We start from the raw sequence: 21,438 nt of genomic DNA, 5'->3' as shown, positions 1-21,438 counted from the left end.
CTTTAACCTTTACCAACACGTCCTCTACCAATCCATTAGCTTGTTTTATTGACTTGTCTGCCATCTCTAATGAGATTCTTGCAGCTTGTACCTCAAAGATCTCCAGCTTCTCCATTACAAAGAATGGCATAAGATTTATACCTGACCCCAGGTCACACAGAGCCTTCTCAAAGACCATGGTGCCTATGATACATGATATTAAGAATTTACCAGGATCTTGTTTCTTTTGAGGTAGAGTTTGCTGAACCCATGTATCTAGTTCACTAATGAGTAAGGGAGGTTCACCTTTCCAAGTCTCATTACCAAACAACTTGGCATTCAGCTTCATGATGGCCCCTAGATATTAAGCAACTTGCTCTTCAGTTACATCCTCATCCTCTTCAGAGGAAGAATAATTCTCAGAGCTCATGAATGGTAGAAGAAAGTTTAATGGAATCTCTATGGTCTCTATATGAGCCTCAGATTCCTTTAGGTCCTCAATAGGGAACTCCTTTCTGTCTGGGAGACGTCCCATGAGGTCTTTCTCATTGAGATTCACGTCCTCCGCTTCCTCTTTGGGTTCGGCCATTTTGATTATATCAATGGCCTTGCACTCTCTTTTTGGATTCTCTTCTGTATTGCTTGGGAGAGTACTAGGAGGAGTTTTAGTGATTTTCTTACTCAGCTGACCCACTTGTGCCTCCAAGTTTCTAATGGAGGACCTTGTTTCATTCATGAAACTTAAAGTGGCCTTAGATAGATCAGAGACTATGTTTGCTAAGCTAGAGGGGCTCTGCTCAGAATTCTCTGTCTGTTGCTGAGAAAATGATGGAAAAGGCTTGCTATTGCTAAACCTGTTTCTTCCACCATTATTAAAGCCTTGTTGGGACTTTTGTTGATCCTTCCATGAGAAATTTGGATGATTTCTCCATGAGGAATTATAGGTGTTTCCATAAGGTTCACCTATGTAATTCACCTCTGTCATTGCAGGGTTCTCAGGATCATAAGCTTCTTCTTCAGAAGATGCCTCTTTAGTACTGTTGGATGCATTTTGCCATCCATTCAAACTCTGAGAAATCATGTTGACTTGCTGAGTCAACATTTTATTTTGAAAAAATATGGCATTCAGAGCATCAATTTCAAGAACTCCTTCTTCTGAGGCGTCCCATTATTCACAGAATTCCTTTCAGAAGTGTACATGAACTGGTTATTTGCAACCATGTCAATGAGTTCTTGAGCTTCTGCAGGCGTTTTCTTTAGGTGAATGGATCCACCTGCAGAATGGTCCAGTGACATCTTAGAGAACTCAAATAGACCATCATAGAATATATCCAAAATGGTCCACTCTGAAAGCATGTCAGAAGGACACTTTTTGGTCAACTGCTTGTATCTTTCCCAAGCTTCATAGAGGGATTCACCATCTTTTTGCTTGAAGGTCTGAACATCCACTCTAAGCTTGCTCAGCTTTTGAGGAGGAAAAAACTTAGCCAAGAAGGCCGTGACTAGCTTATCCCAAGAGTCCAGGCTATCTTTAGGTTGTGAGTCCAACCCTGTTCTAGCCCTGTCTCTTACAGCAAAAGGGAAAAGCATGAGCCTGTAGACCTCAGGATCTACTCCATTAGTCTTAACAGTATCACAGATCTACAAGAATTCAGTTAAAAACTGATAGGAAGCTTTTGATGGAAGTCCATGAAATTTGCAGTTCTGTTGCATTAGAGCAACTAGTTGAGGCTTCAGCTCAAAATTGTTTGCTCTAATAGTAGGGATTGAGATGCTTCTTCCATAAAAATTGGAAGTAGGTGTAGTATAATCACCAAGCATTCTCCTTGCTCCTCTACCATTGTTATTGGGTTCGGCCATGTCTCTTTCTTTTTTGAGATTCTTTGTAAGGTTTTCTCTGGATTGTTGTGCTTTAGCTTCTCTTGGCTTCTTCTTCAGAGTCCTTTCAGGTTCAGGATCTGCTTCAACAAGAATGTCCTTGTCCTTGTCCTGGTTCAGAGTCCTTATTATATGAAAAATAAGGGAACAGAAAAGAAGAGGAATCCTCTATGTCACAGTATAGAGATTCCTTTATGTGAGTAGAAGAAGAAAAGACTAGAAGAAGGAGAAGAAAAAAAACTCGAACACAGAGGAAGAGAGGGTTCGAATTTTAATATGAAGAGAAGTGTTAGTAAATGAATAAATAAATAGAAAGTGATGAGAGGGAGAGAATTTCGAAAATTGTTTTTGAAAAATGGTTAGTGATTTTCGAAAATTAAGAGAAGAAATAAAATTAAAATTAAAATTTGAAATAATTAGTTAATTAAAAAGAATTTTGAAAAAGAGGGAAGTGATTTTTGAAAATTAGAGAGATAAAAGTAGTTAGGTGATTTTGAAAAAGATAAGAAACAAACAAAAAGTCAATTAGTTAGTTGAAAAAGATTTGAAAATAAAAAAGATAGGAAGTTAGAAAAGATTTTGAAAATTGATTTTGAAAAAGATAAGATTTGAAAAAGATATTTTGAAAAGATATGATTGAAAAAGATATTTAAAAAAATAAAAATATTTAATTTTTAAAATTGATGACTTGACTAACAAGAAACTAAAAGATATGATTCTAGAAATTAAAGATTGAACCTTTCTTAACAAGAAAGTAACAAACTTCAAATTTTTTGAATCAATCACATTAATTATTAGTAAAGTTTTTGAAAATCATGAAATAAAGATAAGAAAAAGATTTTGAAAATCAATTTTTTAAAAAAATTTTGAAAATACAAAAGAAAAATAAAAAAAATTTGATTTTTGAAAAGGTTTTGAAAAGATAAGATTTTTAAAATTGAAATCTTGACTTGACTAACAAGAAACAACTTATTTTAAAAATTTTTGACTAAGTCAACCCAAAGATTTTGAAATTTATGAGTAAAATGAGGGAAAGATATTTTTTATTTTTGAATTTTTAATGAGGAGAGAGAGAAACACAAAAATGACTCAAAACATGAAAATCTTGGATTAAAACACATGATGCATGCAAGAACACTATGAATGTCAAGATGAACACTAAGAACACTTTGAAGATCAAGATGAACATCAAGACTTATTTTTGAAAAATTTTTAAGAAAAGAAAAATATGCAAGACACCAAACTTAGAAATTTTTCATGTTTAGACACTATGAATGCAAAAATGCATATGAAAAACAAGAAAAAACACAAAACAAGAAAATATGAAGATCAAACAAAAAGACTTGTCAAGAACAACTTGAAGATCATGAAGGATGCAATGCATGAATTTTTTTCGAAAATTTTTAGAAAATTAAAAATATGCAATTGACACCAAACTTAAAATTTGACTCAAGACTCAAACAAGAAACACAAAATATTTTTTATTTTATGATTTTATTAATTTTTTTGGATTTTTCGAAAATTATTTTGGAAAAACAAAAAAGAGAAAAAAATTTGAAAGATTTTTGAAATTTTTTTTTGAAAATAAAATAAAACAAGAATAAAATTACCTAATCTGAGCAACAAGATGAACCGTCAGTTGTCCAAACTCAAACAATCCCTAGCAACGGTGCCATAAACTTGGTGCACGAAATTGTGATCTCAATGGCGCCAACAACTTGGTACGCACAATTGTAATATCACTCTTCTTCACAACTTCGCACAACTAACCAGCAAGTGCACTGGGTCGTCCAAGTAATAAACCTTACATGAGTACGGGTCAATCCCACGGAGATTGTTGGTATGAAGCAAGCTATGGTCATCTTGTAAATCTCAATCAGGCGGATTCAAATGGTTATAATGGTTTTCAAATATAAAGATAAATAAAGCATAAAATAAAGATAGAAATACTTATGTAAATCATTGGTGGGAATTTCAGATAAACGCATGAAGATACTGTGTTCCTTCTGAATCTCTACTTTCCTACTGCTTTCATCCAATCGTTCTTACCCCTTTCCATGGAAAGCTGTATGTTCGGGTTTCACTGGCGTCAATGGCTACCTTCCGTCCTCTTAGTGAAAATGGTCCAAATGCGCTGTCACCGCACGGCTAATCATCTATCGGTTCTTGATCATATTGGAATAGAATCCAGTGATTCTTTGCGTCTGTCACTACGCCCAACACTCGCGAGTTTGAAGCTCGTTACAGTCATCCCTTTCCAGATCCTACTTGGAATACCACAGACAAGGTTTAGACTTTCTGGATCTCAGGAATGGCCGCCAATAATTCTAGCTTATACCACAAAGACTCTGATCTTTCGGAATGGAGGCTAAGAGATACACGCTCGATCTAAGGTAGAACGGAAGTGGTTGTCAGGCATGCATTCATAGGTGAGAATGATGATGAGTGTCATGGATCATCACATTCATCATGTTGAAGTGCAGCAATTATCTTAGAATAAGAATAAGCTGAATTGAATAGAAGAATAATAGTAATTGCATTAATACTCGAGGAACAACAGAGCTCCACACCTTAATCTATGGTGTGTAGTAACTCCACCGTTGAAAATACATAAGAACAAGGTCTAGGTATGACCAAATGGCCAGCCTCCAAAACGTGATCAAAGGATCAAAAGATAATCCAAAGATGTCTAATACAATAGTAAAAAGTTTTATTTATACTAGACTAGTTACTAGGGTTTACAGAAATAAGTCTTAGTGCAGAAATCCACTTCCAGGGTCCACTTTGGTGTGTGCTTGGGCTGAGCTTGAGCTTTACACGTGCAGAGGCTTCTCTTGGGGTTAAACGCCAAGTTGTAACGTGTTTTTGGCGTTTAACTCTGGTTTGTGACGTGTTTCTGCCGTTTTACTCTAGAATGCAACATGGAACTGGAGTTGAACGCCAATTTGCATCGTCTAAGCTCGAATAAAATATAAACTATTATATATTTCTGAAAAGTCCTGAATGTGTACTTTCCAACGCAATTGAGAGCGCGCCATTTGGAGTTCTGTAGCTTCAGAAAATCCATTTTGAGTGCAGGAAGGTCAGAATCCAACAACATCAGCAGTCCTTTTTCAGCCTGAATAAGATTTTTGCTCAAGTCCTCAATTTCAGCCAGAAAATACCTGAAATCACAGAAAAACACACAAACTCATAGTAAAGTCCAGAAATGTGAACTTTGCATAAAAACTAATAAAAACATCCCTAAAAGTAGCTAGATCCTACTAAAAACTACCTAAAAACAATGCCAAAAAGCGTATAAATTATTTGCTCATCAAACAACTAACAAATTTAACGGGTAAATATTATTTTCTATTTATGAAAAAAATGAGATAACATGCATGCATATATTAATATAGGAAGAATATATACTCCCAGCTTTAAAATCTTCAAGAATATTGGATTGTATTATCCTTCAAGCCAAAAAATCCATCCTTTATTTCCATTAAATATTTATATTAATTCAATTAGATGAGTGTTTCAATAAAAGAAAAGATTATTATTATTATTATTATTATTATTATTATTATTATTATTATTATTATTATTATTATTATTATTATTATTATTATTGAATAATAACGATAATTATCGTTATTGGATTTGAATTCTCTAAAGTTTGAATTTCACTTTAGAGAGTAAAGTGTGATCTTCTAGCCTTGAATAGTTTCTCTTTCATATTTATTCTTGGTCCCACCTATAAAATCAATGGTGAGAGATCACACTTTACTTTTTAAAGTAAAATTCAAACTTTAGAGGATCCAAATCCATCGTTATTAATATTAAATTGGTTATTAATATATATATATATATATATATATATATATATATATATATTTATTGTTGCTTCTACAATCGTGTAATAATATTTCCTTTCATTTGTTAACTAATTAAACTTGGTTATTTATATTAAATATATTTAATGATTACTAAAAATTAATCATATAATTATCATTATTAATAACCAATTATTAATAATCAATTTATATTTCTCTACAATATAATTTTCTATCTTTTTGTTATTATTATTATTATTATTATTATTATTATTATTATTATTATTATTATTATTATTATTATATAGGTCACCATTAAGATAATTGATGACTGGTCATCATATACCCATTTTTCAAGCTAATTTCACTTGTTTTGTTAGTCTTTATGCACTTTCTTGCATCTTAAGTAAGTGGTTTGGAGTGAAAATACATAACTTCTTTAAATCAAACAAACACCATAAAATTAATGTTAACTCATGAGGTTTAAGCTAAATTTAATTGATTTTTAATTGATTTATAAGCCTTGTGAATTTAGTGATACTTGGAGTGGTTGTTTTGGTTTATTGTAGGTGAAGAAAAGAAGAAAAGAGGAAGCGTGGCTTAAGGAAGCGTGGCCCAAGAGAGAAAAAGTGTGGCGCATAAATGGAGGAAGCAAGCATTGCCCTCCACAAGGGCACACTGCCCTCTAGGAGGGCAACATAAGGGAACAAGGCTTGAAAGGCAACTCTGCCCTGCCCACGACAAGGGCAGAGCACAAATCTGTGCCTTGGAATCAAGAAGATCAAAATATTGCCCTGCCCTCCTCAAGGGCAGTATCGGGCTCACCAAGGGAAGAAATTCAAAGAAAAAGTTCACCTATGCTTGCTACAAGAATCGAACACGGCACCATGAGGAAGCAAGGAATTAAGCCTCACTTTGGTACCAGGAGAACCAAGGAAAATAGGTAGCGTGTGTGTCATCCAAGTTTCGAACACGGGGCTTCAATTTGGAAACATTGCCCTGCCCTCCGCGAGGGCAGGGCGGTATTTTGTTATGGCACGGTCAGCGCACCATTCTGGCGCACCAAGGGGGCTTCGGCAGCATCAATCTGGCGCACGGGCATCAAATCTGGCGCACCAAAAATTTCTGCCCTGCCCTCCGCAAGGGCAGGGCAGCATCCTGCAGCACCAACTCGCCCAAACGTGCACGCAAGCACCAACACGCACCATTTTCTGCCCTGCCTTCCACAAGGGCAGGGCAGCCTCCTGGAAGCAATTTTTCATGGGCCAAAAATTGAATTAAAAATCCAATTTAATTCATTTCTTCACCAAATCAAAAGCCCATCCAAATCCCAAGATCCAAGAATAGAAAGTGTATAAATAGGAGCTAGTTTGATGTAATTAGGACCTTTTACTTGACTTTTGAATTTTGCACTTTTGGCTTTTGAGCTTTGAATATTCATTTTGCAACTTTTCTTTGAGAGACTTCACCAAGATTTCTGAGAATTTGGGAGGAGAATTGATCTCTCTTCTTCCTGTTTCTTGCTTGAGCATTTCTACTTTTCTTATTTGAGTCTTGGGTGCTAAGAATTGAGGAAATTCTGTCTCAATCTCCACTCAAGGGCTCTTTAATTTCTCTTCTGCATAATTGAGTTCATTTACATTCCCTTTACTGCTTCTTCTTTAATTTCTTGTCAATTGCTTTGAGAATTTGGATCTGGGAAGGCAATTGAGATCTAGGCTCTGCTACCTAGTCTCTGGAGTCCTGAGATCAAAATTTTCCTTTAGGTTCTTCTGTGAACCTCTGCTGCAACTCAATTTCCTTTCTGTTTGAATTCCAAGTACTTCCAATTCATTTTCTGCTTTATTACTTACTGCAATTTAACTTCATTTGCTTAGATTCTGAAATCCCTATCCTCAAATCCCCTTTACATTCAAGCAATTTATATTCCTTGCACTTTAAGTTACTGCAATTTATATTTCTTGCACTTTAAGTTTCAGTCATTTAATTTCTTGTTCTTTAAGATTCAGTCCTTTTACTTTCAGTTTCTTTTAATTTCTGCAATTCTACTCTTCCCCCTTTACATTTACTGTTATTTACTTCCTGTTAAACACAAATCACTCAATCAATACTTGATTCGCTTGACTAAATCAACCACTAAACTAAAATTGCTCAATCCTTCAATCCCTGTGGGATCGACCTCACTCATGTGAGTTATTATTACTTGATGCGACCCGGTACACTTGCCGGTGAGTTTTGTGTCGGATCGTTTTCCGCACATCAATAATAACTTGTCACTAATAAAATTTTAGGATATTGAATAAAAAATAGAATTATATTAATATAATTAAAATCAATATAATTAAAATAGTTAAAAATATTTTTGATTGATAATTAGATTAATAATGTATTAATTATTGATTTTATATAATTATAATAGAAATATTTTTCTAAATTAGTATAATTATGAATTATTCATTAAATGTTAAGTATAATATTGTTATATAATTATAATTAAGATAATTTTCTGAAATAAATTTAAAAGAGATTAGTATAATTATAATAAAGAAATTATCTTAAATTAGTATAATTATGTATCATTTATTACATACTAATTATAATATAAGTATATCAATTAAAGATAATTTTTAAAAATAAATTTAAAAGAGAGAAATAGTGCAATTATTTTGAAAGGAGAATGGGTTTACGAGAAAGTGACACCTCACTTTTATTAGTTGGAGAAAAACCTAGTTTTAGTATATTAAATAGAAGTAGATTGATATAAATTATAATAAATTATTTAACATTTAAAAAGAAAATAAAAGGAATAAGAAGAAAATAAAAATAAACAGAATAGATAGAAGACTACAATAAAATAAATTGAATGTGAGAATTTTTTTTGGTATATTTCATATCACATCCGTTTCAATAATAATAATAATAAATAAAAATACGTCAACTTGATATCTAAGAAAAAATGATGAGATAAAATCATAATACAGTTCTAAAGTAAAAACTTAAATTAGAACATAATATCATTACACAATACATATTGAAAGTAATTTCACACTACAATATATCACAAATAGGTAAATAATGACTTAAATTTAAATACGAAACATTTTTTATTTATGCATACATGATAACACCATGGTCTATAAATACTTAATAGATAACATATCTTATAGAGCTCGAAATGATGAGCACGAAAGTTGGAGAGTGTGGTAGTTTGTATCCACGATAGTTGTCTTCTTGCAATAACGCCTCATAGGAAGAAAAAGAATTGTTGTAAAAGCTATCAAATGAAAGAGTAATTGGTAGATAAATTAAATGATATTTTTTTCTAGCATACATGGTCTTTTATAGTGGTAAAATAAAAATGGAAATAATTAAATTTTATATTTTTATATTAGGAATAGAATTTGATATTTACCCTAATAAAATTATTATTATTATCAATATAAATGGGTTAACAACTTGCCATTAATAAAATAATTGGAAGAATTAGAAGGATATGAATATAATTAAAATGAATATAATTAAAATATTTTAAAATATTTTTTATTGATAATAGTTTAATGATGCATTAAATATTGATCTTATATAATTATAATAAATATATTTTTCTAAATTAGTATAATTATGCATTATTCATTAAAATAATTAAAAATATTTCTGATTAATAATTGATAAGTAGTTTAATAAGGCATTAAATATTGATTTTATATAATTAAAATAAAGATATTTTCCTGAATTAGTATAATTATACATTATTCATTAAATGCGTTTATTTTAGAGAGAAAATGGGTTCACGAGAAAGTGACATTTCATTTTTATTAGTTGGAAAAAAATCCAATTTTAATATATTAAGTAGATAGATAATTTAATGCCTTATATCTATATTTATTGCTATAAAAAAGAGATTTTTTAACTAATAAAGTTAACTATCATGTATTGTGCAAAGACAAAGAACTATAATACGATAGTATTGAATTATTTTGTTAGTTTTCATTTTAGGTATAAAATCTTTTGTATTTGATTGCAGGATTAATGTCTCTCTCTCTCTCTCTCTCTCTCTCTCTCTCTCTCTCTATATATATATATATATATATATATATATATATATATATATATACTTTTTGATAAAGCAATTAATGCATTTTCACCCATAATTTTAGATTTGTTCTAAATATATTTATTATAACGTATTCATAAAGAAGAAAGTAATGTTTGCAAACTAATTTTTTCATTAAAATAAAGGTAGCCAAAATAATTGATAATTAAATGTATTTTATAAATATATCAAACAAAGTCAAATATTGAGTTTATGTACCAAATATTCTTTTTATCATTTACATTAAAATTAACTATCAAATTAATAATTACTATATTTTTGTATATATTTATGCATATTAATTTATAATATTTTTAATAAAATATAATTTGTCATTAAAATAATCAAATTTCTCATAGTAGTAAAAATTTATTTATTTATATAATAAAAATTTATAGCATATTGGATATATATTTTTCATTAGTGAGTGATTATTTACAGAGGAATGAAGTCATTAAAGTTAAAGTGATAATTACCCTCATTCAAATGTAATAAAATTAGTGTATACCATATTTGTAAAGTTCAATTCTACGGGCTACAGTACTAAACGATAAGGTAGTAGAAAACTGTGAACATGACGAGTAAGAACTTGCTTTTATTTCAAAAAACAAAAAAAATTCAAAAATAATAATTAAGTAGGTAATTTTAGTGTTACAAATAATTTTATTTATTATTCTCTCTACAATATTCTTAAGATATTTTGAAAAAAAATTCTCTAAAGTGATAATACTAGTAAAATAGTAAAGTAATATTTTAATCACCTTTAAATTTGTAACATTTATTATTTGTAAGTTTTATTATCTTAGTCCAAGAATGATTAATGGTGTATTTTTTTTCTAAAGTGACAATATAACTTTAAAAGAGGTGAATCCAGATATTTTAGAGTTGGAAATGTAATTAATGTCAGTCAAAGGTCAAATTGAACTAAATTATGGTGTTTGTAAAAAACTATAGAAGTTAGTTAGTAGATTTTAACTACACATATTTTTACTATGTAGTAAAAATATTATCTAATCTTTGTAGGCTTAAGTCAATACACTTAAGTTCTACATTCTTATCCTTTTTCTCTCTAACTGATTGAACTTTCTCATTCTCTCTAACCTCTTCATTATTTAATTTTCACCCTAGATAATTATCCATAGTGATTAAGATAAGATCGATTACTAACACATTATTAGGATATGACTAGGACTATTAATTACCATCTTATTCATTTTTTCTTTAGATAAATTATCTATAGGCATTAGGATAAGATTAAATAGTAGGATATAATTAAGAAGTGACTAAACATATTAATGATGCTCTTATGCACTCTTAATCTCATTAATGAAGTATATTATTCCACCACTTCATTGATTACCTATTACACTACTCTAATCAAACTTAGTAAGTGGGAAAGAAAAGAAATTAGAGAGAAAGAGAGAGAGACCAAAGCCTTGAGAGAAGAAAAAAGTGTTTTTTTTTTTTTGTGTTGATTTTATACACTCTCCAATAATTCAAGGAGTATTCCACCAATTCTTCAAGCATTAAGTTTCTTAGTTCAATTTTTCATTTTTTTCTTTTCTCCTTTAAAACTTCAGCCAACGTAAAGTACATAAATCACTCTCATTTTTTCTCTTCTCTTTTCGATTTTGAGTAGTATCTATGAGAGATTATTTTGTTCTTTTCTTGGTTTAGATAATTATTCTTAGGAATCACAAAGAGCATAGTTGGAGTCTAGCATTTCAAACAAAAGAAAATTGCATCTTATATATTTCCTCCACTGCTTCTAAGTCTCGGCCAAAAGTATTGATTTTTCATTAATTGTCAAGTTGCCTTTGTTAAGGAGATTTAGTGCTTTTAGCGTGTTCAAGAGTGAACATCAAAACTAAGGTAAGAGTGATAATGCTTGTTTGACTTTTATGCTTGATAATTGATGTGTGAGTGTCCTTTTTAAAAGTATGTGATGCATGAATATTATGATTATTGATTATATGATGAATTATTTTATTTTGATAAAAATGAATGCTATATATGAACATGAGAGTTATGCCTAAATATTTTATTGAGGACCGAACATCGAAAAGCACTTGAGGTGAGTTTTATAATTATAAAAGATACTAAGATATATGAATAAGTCTTAAAATAAAGGTTTAGGAAGATAGTTAAGAAAGAAAAAGAAAGATTTGAGGAGAAGGGGCTAAAATCTAGAGTATAATCTTAGAAAAAATATATGATTCTCCAAAAGTAACATTTAAAAAAAGCTAGATAACTAATAGGGTTAATTATGTAATTAATGGAGTTTAGGACTAGAAACATGCTAGAAATTCTAGGGGTACAAGTGGAATGTTACATAAGCTAACTGGAAAGTCTACATTCTTCATCAAACTTGATAAATATGATGGAGGCTTTGTAACTTTCGATGACAATGATAAAGGTAAAATTGTGGCCATTAAAAAAGTTGGTAATAATTTTTCTTCTTTCATTAATCATGTATTTTTAGTTGACGGATTGAAACACAATCTACTAAGCATTAGTCAATTGTCTGACCTAGTATATTTGTTTATCTTTAAAAAATTAGAATGCTTGGTTGTGTATGAAAAATCTAGTGAAATTTTGTTTGAAGAATAAAATGTGGCATGTTTCGCCTCTACAGAATTTAAAAAATGACTGTGGCATAATAAATTAGGATATGCAAGCATGTTCTAAATTTCTAAACTTGTAAAGAAAATTCGGTTAGAGGTCTTTCTAACATAAAATTTGACAAAGACATCATTTGTGATGCTTGTCAATTGGACAAACAAACTAAATCTTTTTTTAAGCCCAAGGACAAAATTTTTACCAAAAGGCCATTGAAAATGTTGTACATTGATCTTTTTGGTCCTACTAGAACGTAAAATTTGGGAGGAAAATATTATTGTTTAGTAGTGTTTGATGACTATAGTAGATTCGGATGGGTTCTTTTCTTAATTCTCAAAAATGATGTTGTCATTACGTTTTCAACTCTTTGTAAAAAAGATTCAAAATGAAAAGAATTTGAAAATTGTTTGCTTGAGAAGTGATAATGGAAAAGAGTTTAAAAATCAAGATTTTGAGGAATTTTGTAATGAATTTAGAATTTCACTTAATTTCTCATGTCCTGGAACTTTGGAACTTTCCAACAAAATGGAGTTGTTGAAAGGAGAAATAGAAGTCTCCAAGAAACGGCTAGGGCTATGCTATATAAAAATGAAGTTCCAAAATTTCTTTGGGCAAAGGCTGTTAACACGGCTTGCTATATTTTGAATAGGACCATCATTAGAAAAGGGTTAAAGAAAACTCCTTATGAGCTTTGAAAAGGGTTTCCACCAAATCTCAAATACATTCATATTTTTGGATATAAATATTTTGTGTTAAACACCAAAGATAACTTTAAAAGATTTGATCCAAAATCTTATGAGAGTATTTTTGTAGGATACTCAACTATTAATACAGCATATAGGATTTATCTCAAAGAATATAGAATCATATAAGAGTCCATACATGTCTCATTTTGTGATACTAACATTATTCCTAGTTCTATTGAAGAAGATGACACATTAACTGAAGCTAATTCAAGCTCACAAAAGGATCAAGGAAAGGATAATTCTATCCCCACAATGAAAAATACTGGTTCTGACCCTGCAGTGCAAAACACTGGAGATAATTCTATTTTTTCTCTTAATGAAGCAAAAGATTCTAAAACTATAAATGTTGTAGAATCAAATCAAGGCCAAAATAAAATCTCCTCATAAAGGTCTAGAAAATAGAAGTTCTTGAATAACTATTTCACATGAATTCATCATTGGAGATCTGTCCCATGGAGTCACCTTAGATCATCAAGCAAGAAGATAGCCAAAATCAATAACTTTTCTCTCTTATCCCAATTGAAGCCACAAAATATGAAGGAAGCACTTGAAGATTCATCTTGGGTCAAGGTAAAGAAAGAAGAGTTAGTCCAATTCAAAAATAATGAGGTTTGGACTCTTGTGCCATACCCAAATGGTAAGAAGGTAATCGGTAACAAATGAATCTTTAGAAATAAATTGGGTGAGGATGGTAGAGTAATTCAAAATAAGGCTATATTAGTAGCCCAATGATACGATCAAGAAGAGGGCATTGACTTTGATGAGTTATTTGCTTTGGTAGCTAAAATGGAAGCAATAAGATTATTACTTGCCTATGCTGCCCACATGAGCTTTAAACTCTATCAAATAGATGTCAAATGTACATTTTTAAATAGTTTTATTGATAGAGAAGTATACGTAGCCCAACCCCCCAATTTTAAAAGTAATGAGTTTCCAAACCATGTCTTAAAACTCTCAAAAGCCTTATACGGTTTGAGACCAGCTCCAAGAGCTTGGTATGAAAGATTTAGTTCTTTCTTTCTACAAAACGGTTTTCAAAGGGGCACTACGGATACTACTCTATTCATTAAAGATTCTAATGACCATTTCATACTTGTTCAAGTGTATGTGGATGACATTGTGTTCGATTTGACAAATAAAACCTTGTGTAAAGAATTTGGAAAACTAATGACTAGTGAGTTTGATATGAGTTTAATGAGAGAACTCACCTTCTTCCTTGGATTACAAATCAAACAAACTCCTAGGGGTATTTTTGTACATCAAGTAAATATGTCAAATAATTAGTAAAAAAAATTCGGTTTAGAAAATTCTAAATCTATGAATACTCCAATGCATCTTAATACAAAACTTGACAAGGATGAAAATAGAAAAAATATTGATGAGACTCGGTATAGAAGAATGATTTGATCACTCATGTATCTAACCTCCTCTAGACCGGACATTGTTCAAAGTGTGGGTGTGTGCTCTACGTAACATCCTAATTACCCTAAACCTTACCTCATGCCGTAAAGCAAAGGTTAATCGAGGGTTATGACAATTCTGAGACTTATACATAAATATATATAAAAGGAATAATAATTTTAGAAGCCCAATAAAGAAATAAGCTCAAAAATAGAGTTTCAAAAGCACAAAATGTTCACACGAAGCTACAAACTTAAGGCACAAGATAACAAAACATATATAGATATATGAGAGTATAATAATCATAAAGAACGCCTGCGGAGTTTAAGCCGACTAGTATATACCGACATACAGAGTTTTAAAAGAAAATAGCTTATACAAAATCTCTCTCAAAGTAAGTATCCAAGGCAAATATAAATACAAAAGTGAGAGAACTAAATCAAAATAACCAAAAGACTCAAAAACATGATAAAGGTCCTCCACTCTGTCACCATCAAGCAACTCACCGAGGTGGGTTGCGACCTGCATCTGAAAAACAACAAAAAAGTATGGAATAAGAATCGGAGACTCTCAGTATGGTAACAGTGCCCAGTAATGTAAGATATAAGACTCCGGGATGCCAGAAGCAATCCTAGAACTTCATATCAAGCATAAGATTCAAGCTTAAAGAATGACTAAATTTAAACCACAACATTAAATACCATAATAAAATGGGGTAATCTAACTTAGGGGATTTCTAAACTATTAGCTCACCGCTGTCCCACAGCCTTCACCAGCATAACCTCCATGCGATCCCATTGCCACCGCCTACCGATCCTCCTCAATCCCAGTAGAAAACACAAGTAATTCATACAAGTAAAACACAAGTAATTATCAATTATATCAAGTAATTCAAGAAGCAATTAAGAATGCTATACAAATAGGCAAACAATGCAAGTAAACAAAGCAAACAACCATATAGAAGATGCACATGATGAATGCCTGCCCTATTGGCTGTGATATCACATTGTCGGTTCAACTGCCAACTCGACACATCCCCCCGAGATGTTGCCTTTCAGTCACGAATAAAATGGGTACCCCGGAATATCGTGCCTGGTACACAATCCAAGGATATAGTGCCCAGCACACTCTTGTGATTCCGAAAGGATGCGAGCGGGATACTGATGAGCAGATATTTTATACGCTTTTTGGCATCATTTTCATAGCATTTTTATTATATTTTGTTTGAGTTTTATTATATTTTCATAGGTTTTAGTGAAAAATTTACATTTTTGGATTCTACTTTGAGTTGTGTTTTATGATGATTTCAGATATTTTCTGGCTGAAATTGAAGAGTTTTGGCAAAGTCCAATTTAGAGGCAAGGAAAGCGTAGTAGATGCTGTCAGATTCTGACCTCCGTGCATTTAAACGAGCATTTTTGGAGCTATAAAAGTCAAAATGATGCGCTTTTGGCGTTAGAAAGCTAACTTCTAGAGCTTTTTAGCAATAGATAATGGTTCATACTTTTCTTCGAAGGAGCCTGCCCATATTGGGCGTTGAACACCAATGAGCTACCTTTTTTCTGGCTTTCAACGCCCCAAAGAGACAAGGAAGCCAGCGTTGAACGCCAATCATCCTTTTTTGGGTGTTCAACGCCCACCAAAGCACAAGGCAGTGTGGATCAACCCCCTAACGGGCGTTCAATGCCTGTTCCTTAAGCTGGACGCCAAGCTCAGCCCAAGTACTCAACCAAAGTGGGCCCAATAGTGGATTTTTCGTACCTCTAGTCTATTCTATCATATTTTTGTACTTCTTAGTTACTAGGTTATTATATATAGGAGAAGATCACTCTTGGTTAGGATCTTCTTCCACCCCATTTGAACATTTCATACTATCTTCTATACATTATGATCAACAAAATCTCCTAGGTTAAGGTTAGGAGCTCTGCTGATTATCATGGATTAATAATATTACTGTTTTATTTCAATCTATGTTTGATTCCATTCTAAGATGTATCTTCGTTCTTTAACCTTATGAATTGGGAGTGTAACGTGACTGTCATCCTTATTCTACATGGGTTCTTGTGAGTCCCTGGCGGGATAGTATTAAACCACAAGCTTGATTATACATCTCTTAGACGGCTAATCCACGACTTCGTGGGGGCATGGGAACATATATTCAGTTGAGGTACGGGGCGATTAGGGCCTTTGTGGTATAAGCTAGAATCATAAAGCCTCATTCTTCGATTCGGAAGATCCGACCTTGTCTGTGACATTTTGAGTAGGATCATCAGAGATTGAGTTGCTAGAGCTTCACCTTTGTTCAGATTGGATGACCATTGACACCGGCATTTGATCTGAAACAGAAGAGATTAATGACCACTAACACTGGCGTTAATCACCTACAGCTTGCCATGGAATGAATCATCCATTGTTGAAGTAAACAATGAGAAAAGTTGATCCAGAAAGAGGAAGAATCTCCAAAGCCTCAATCGCGTTCATACCATTGATTTCACACCTATTAAGTAATCTTATCTTCATTCTGTTTTTATGCATTTTTCACAACAACCATCTTTTCTATCTGCCTGACTAAGATCTACAAGATAGCCATTGATTGCTCAATCTGACAATCTCCATGGGATTCGACCCTCATTCACCTGAGGTATTACTTGGACGACTCGGTACATTTGCCGGTCTATCTGTGCGAATTTTGTAGAGTTCAATTTTTCGCACTAAATTTTTAGCGCCGTTGTCGGGGATTGTTTGAGTTTGACAAACTACCGGACTTTCTTGTTGTTTAGATTAGGTACTTTTTTTTTTACGGTTTAGTTACTCTTTGTTTGTGTCTTTTGTTTTCTTTTTCAAAAATTTTTCAAAACCTTTTCTTTTCTTGAGATAATCTTTGTCTTTTGTTTGAGTCTTGTGTCAGTTTTTAAGTTTGGTTTCCCTTTTGTTTTCTTTAATTTTCGAAATTGTTCTTGAGTGTTCTTCTTGGTATTCAAATTGTTCTTATTTCTTTTCTTTGTTTGATCTTAAAATTTTTAAGTTTGGTGTCTCTTGGTGTTCTTTTCTTTCAATTTTCGAAAACTAGTATCTTTGATCTAAAAATTTTAAGTTTGGTGTCTCTTAGTTGTTTTTCTTTTCTTCATTAATTCGAAAAAAAAAATCAATAATATATTTCTTTTATCTTTATTCAAATTTTCAAAAATCTTGCTATCTTTTCTTACGTTGATTTAAAAATTTTAAGTTTAGTGTTTTCTTATTTGTAAAGTTTAAATTTTGAATTTCAAATATTATCTTTTCAATCCTTTATCAAATCTTTATCATATCTTTTTTATTTAAATTTTTTCTTTCTTATTTTCTTTCAAATTTTAAATTTCAAATTCATATCTTTTTAAATCTCCATTATCTTTTAAAATTTGATTTTCAAAATCTTTGTTTTTCTAAATCTTATATTTTCTTATTCTTTTTAAATCTTTATCTTATCTCTCTTTTTAAATTTTAAAACTTACTTATCTTATCTTCTTTTAAATTTAAAACTTTTAAATTTTAAATCTCCACTTTTCTTAAAAAAAATTGAATTTTAAAATTAAATCTTTTATTTTCAATTCCTGTTGGTTAGTTAGTTACATGTTTTATCTCATTCTCTTTTTACTCTCCTTTTTCTTTCTTCTTTTTCAAAACCTCCAAACTACTTTCTCTGTCTTCTTTTTCAAAAATTTCATCTCTCTTTCCCTCTCTATTTTTTGAAATATCTCCCCTTCTCTCTCTACTAATTTTCGAAAACTTTCCTTATTAAAAGACATCTTCTTGTCTTTTCTTCTTGATCTATCTCCCTCTAACAAAGGACCTCTATACTCTAACATAGAGAATCTTTTTCTTCTTCTCTTCTTGCATTCTCTCTTTTTGTTTATGAGCATGAACAGGGATAAACAACCTTTCTTTGATCCTGACCCTGAACCTGAGAGGACTCTAAAGAGGCGGCTACAACAAGCTAGAGCACAATACTCTGGTGAAAACCTCTCAGAGATTTTCGGAGAAGAAGCTGAAAACACAGACATGGCAGCCAATCCTAATGGTGGATGAGACGTAAGGAAGGTCCGAGGTGACTTTACTGCACCCACTTCTGACTTCTATGGACGCAGCATCTTTATACTTACCATTGGTGCAAATAACTTTGAGTTGAAGCATCAGCTGGTTACTCTAGTTTAACAGAACTGCCAGTTTCATGGACTTTCACAGGAAGATTCCAATAGATTCATATCTGATTTCTTGCAGATCTGTGATACTGTCAAGACTAATGGTGTAGATCTAGAGATTTAAAAGCTTATGCTTTTTTCCTTTGCTGTAAGTGACATATCTAGGTTATGGCTAGATTCTTAGCCTAAGAAAAGTCTAGACTCTTGGGAAAAGATGGTCAATGCATTCTTGACCAACTTCTTTCCACCTCAAAAGTTGAGCAAGCTTAGGGTGGAAGTTCAAACCTTCAGACAGAAAGAAAGTGAATCCCTCTATGAAGCTTGGGGGAGGTACAAGCAACTAATTAGAAAGTTCCCTCCTAACATGATATCAGACTGGACCATGCTAGATATTTTCTATGATGGTCTCTCTGAACTGTCCAAAATGTCATTTGACCACTCTGCAGGTGGATCTCTCCACTTTAAGAAGACGCCTGAAGAGGCACAAGAGCTCATTGATATGGTTGCTAACGACCAATACATGTACATTTCTGAGAGGAACCCTGTGAACAGTGTTGTTACTCAAAAGAGAGGAGTCATGGAGTTAGACACTCTAGATGCCATTTTAGCTCAAAACAAGGTGTTGGCCCAGCAGGTCCACATGATTTCTCAGCATTTAACTGGAATGCAAGCTGCAGCTTGCAGCACTCAAGAGGCATCCTATGAAGGAGAAGCCTATAATCTAGATCAACCCATGATGGAAGATGTTAACTACATGGGAAATTCCTCAGGGAATTCCAACACTGAGCCTTATAGAAACACCTATAATCTATCATGGAGGAACCTTCCTAACTTTTCATGGAAGGATCAATAGAAGCCTCTGCAAGGCTTCCATAACAATTAAGGTGGAAGAAATCAGAATAGGTTTAATAACATATCATTTCCACCTTCTCAGTAATAGACGGAGACTTCTAGGCAGAGCCTCTCTGACTTAGCCACCATAGTCTCCAATCTCTTTAAGACCACTCACGGTTTCATAACAGAGACTAGGTCCTTCATCAAAAATTTGGAGGTACAAGTTGGTCAGCTGAGTAACAGGATCCCAGAGACCTCTCCTAACACTCTTCCAAGTAACACTAAATTTAACCTAAGGGAAGAATGCAAGGTCATTACTGTAGAAGTTGAGGCCGAATCTGAAGGGGAAGCTTTAGTGTTGAATGCCAGCAAGGGAGCAACTAGGCATTCAACACCCAAAGAGGACCAAGTACTGGCGTTGAACTCCAGCAAGGAGCAGCTGGGCATTCAACGCCCAAAGAGGACCAAGTACTGGTAGCTGGGCGTTCAACACCCAAAGAGGAACAAGTTCTGGCGTTGAACGCCAGCAAGGGAGTAGCTGGGCATTCAACGCCCACTAAGGACCCCCTTGTTGAGGAACTAAAGGAAACCAAGGCTCATGAGGAGACCATAGAGGTTCCCTTGAATGCCTTGTTGCAATTTATAGATTCTGATGAATACTCTTCCTCTGATGAGGAAGAGGAAACTAAAGAAGAGCAGATTTCTCGATATTTCTGGATTCTCATGAAGCTGAATGCCAAATTATTTAGAATAGAGACATTGGAGAAAGAACCTCCAGTGCTCACCAAGGAACTCAATGCCTTGGTTTAGCAGAAACTACCCCAAGAGCTGTCAGATCCTAAATGCTTCCTTATTCCTTGCACCATAGGAACAATTACTTTTGAGAAGGCTTTATGCGACATAGGGTCAAGCATAAACCTCATGCCTCCCTCTGTAATGGAGAGGCTGGGAATTTTTGAGGTGCAAGCTGCAAGGATCTCATTAGAGATGGCAGACAAGCCACTCAAAAAGGCATATGGTCTGGTGGAAGATGTCTTAGTAAAGGTTGAAAACCTTTACATCACTGTAGAATTTATAATCTTAGACACTAGAGAGGATGAGGATGAATCCATCATCCTTGGAAAACCTTTTCTAGCCACTACTAATGCCATAATTGATGTGGCAATGGGAGAGCTAGTTTTCCAATTATGGGAGGATAACATCTTATTCAAGATGTCAAAACCTATCTCCTTCCCTAAAGGGGGGATAACTGTGTAACACTTTGTGTTCTAACCTTCTCTCTTTGTGAAGAGCTATCTAGAACCCCTAGACACCAATTCTAAGTTTGGTGTTGATGACCCATCATCAACCACTGAGAATAAAGGTATTAAGAAGAAGGTGCCTAAAGGCTAGAAGGATAAGAAAATCCCCACTGAAGGTCTCTCACCTGGCATGAGAGTTGTCTTCACTGACAACCCAGTCATTCCACACACTGTGAACAAAATCCTGTCTCTAGAACATGTAGAGCTAGTCCATGAGAGCACAAGAAGGAAGTTCACTGTAAGGGGTAAAATTCTGAGCCCCTATCCTTCTCCATAAAGGAGCTGATCGTCAAGTTAGTGACGTTAAAGAAGCGCTTCTTGGGAGGCAACCCAACCATGACTAGAGTATTTCGTTCTTTCTTTAGTATTTGAGTTTCTTTAGTTTATCTCAGTTGTTTTCTTTGCTTTTTAAGGTTTGTGATCATGTGCAGTAGTCGAGACAGAGACAGAGACATTCAGAGATGGAAACAGACAACCCTGGAGTGATCCCCTTACTGGCGTTGAACGACAGACAAGAAGGCATAAGGGGCGTTCAATGCCCCATATAGGTAAGAAAGTTGGCGCTGAACGCCACACAAGGAGCAGTGTGGGTGT

At 33.0% G+C, this 21,438-nt stretch overlaps 1 non-coding gene across 1 annotated transcript; it reads left to right on the top strand.

Moving 5' to 3' along the window:
* The first annotated feature begins 1,329 nt into the window (after nt 1–1,329).
* LOC130970943 (small nucleolar RNA R71) lies at nt 1,330–1,437 on the top strand. The gene has a single exon (XR_009082186.1). It is a non-coding gene; the product is annotated as a small nucleolar RNA R71 (small nucleolar RNA).
* The last annotated feature ends 20,001 nt before the right edge of the window (nt 1,438–21,438 follow it).

Source organism: Arachis stenosperma, chromosome 3 (assembly GCF_014773155.1).
Source record: "Arachis stenosperma cultivar V10309 chromosome 3, arast.V10309.gnm1.PFL2, whole genome shotgun sequence".
Lineage (NCBI taxonomy): Eukaryota > Viridiplantae > Streptophyta > Magnoliopsida > Fabales > Fabaceae > Arachis > Arachis stenosperma.
The sequence above is the reverse complement of the archived record's forward strand: the minus strand, read 5'-3'. Positions and strand labels throughout refer to the sequence as shown.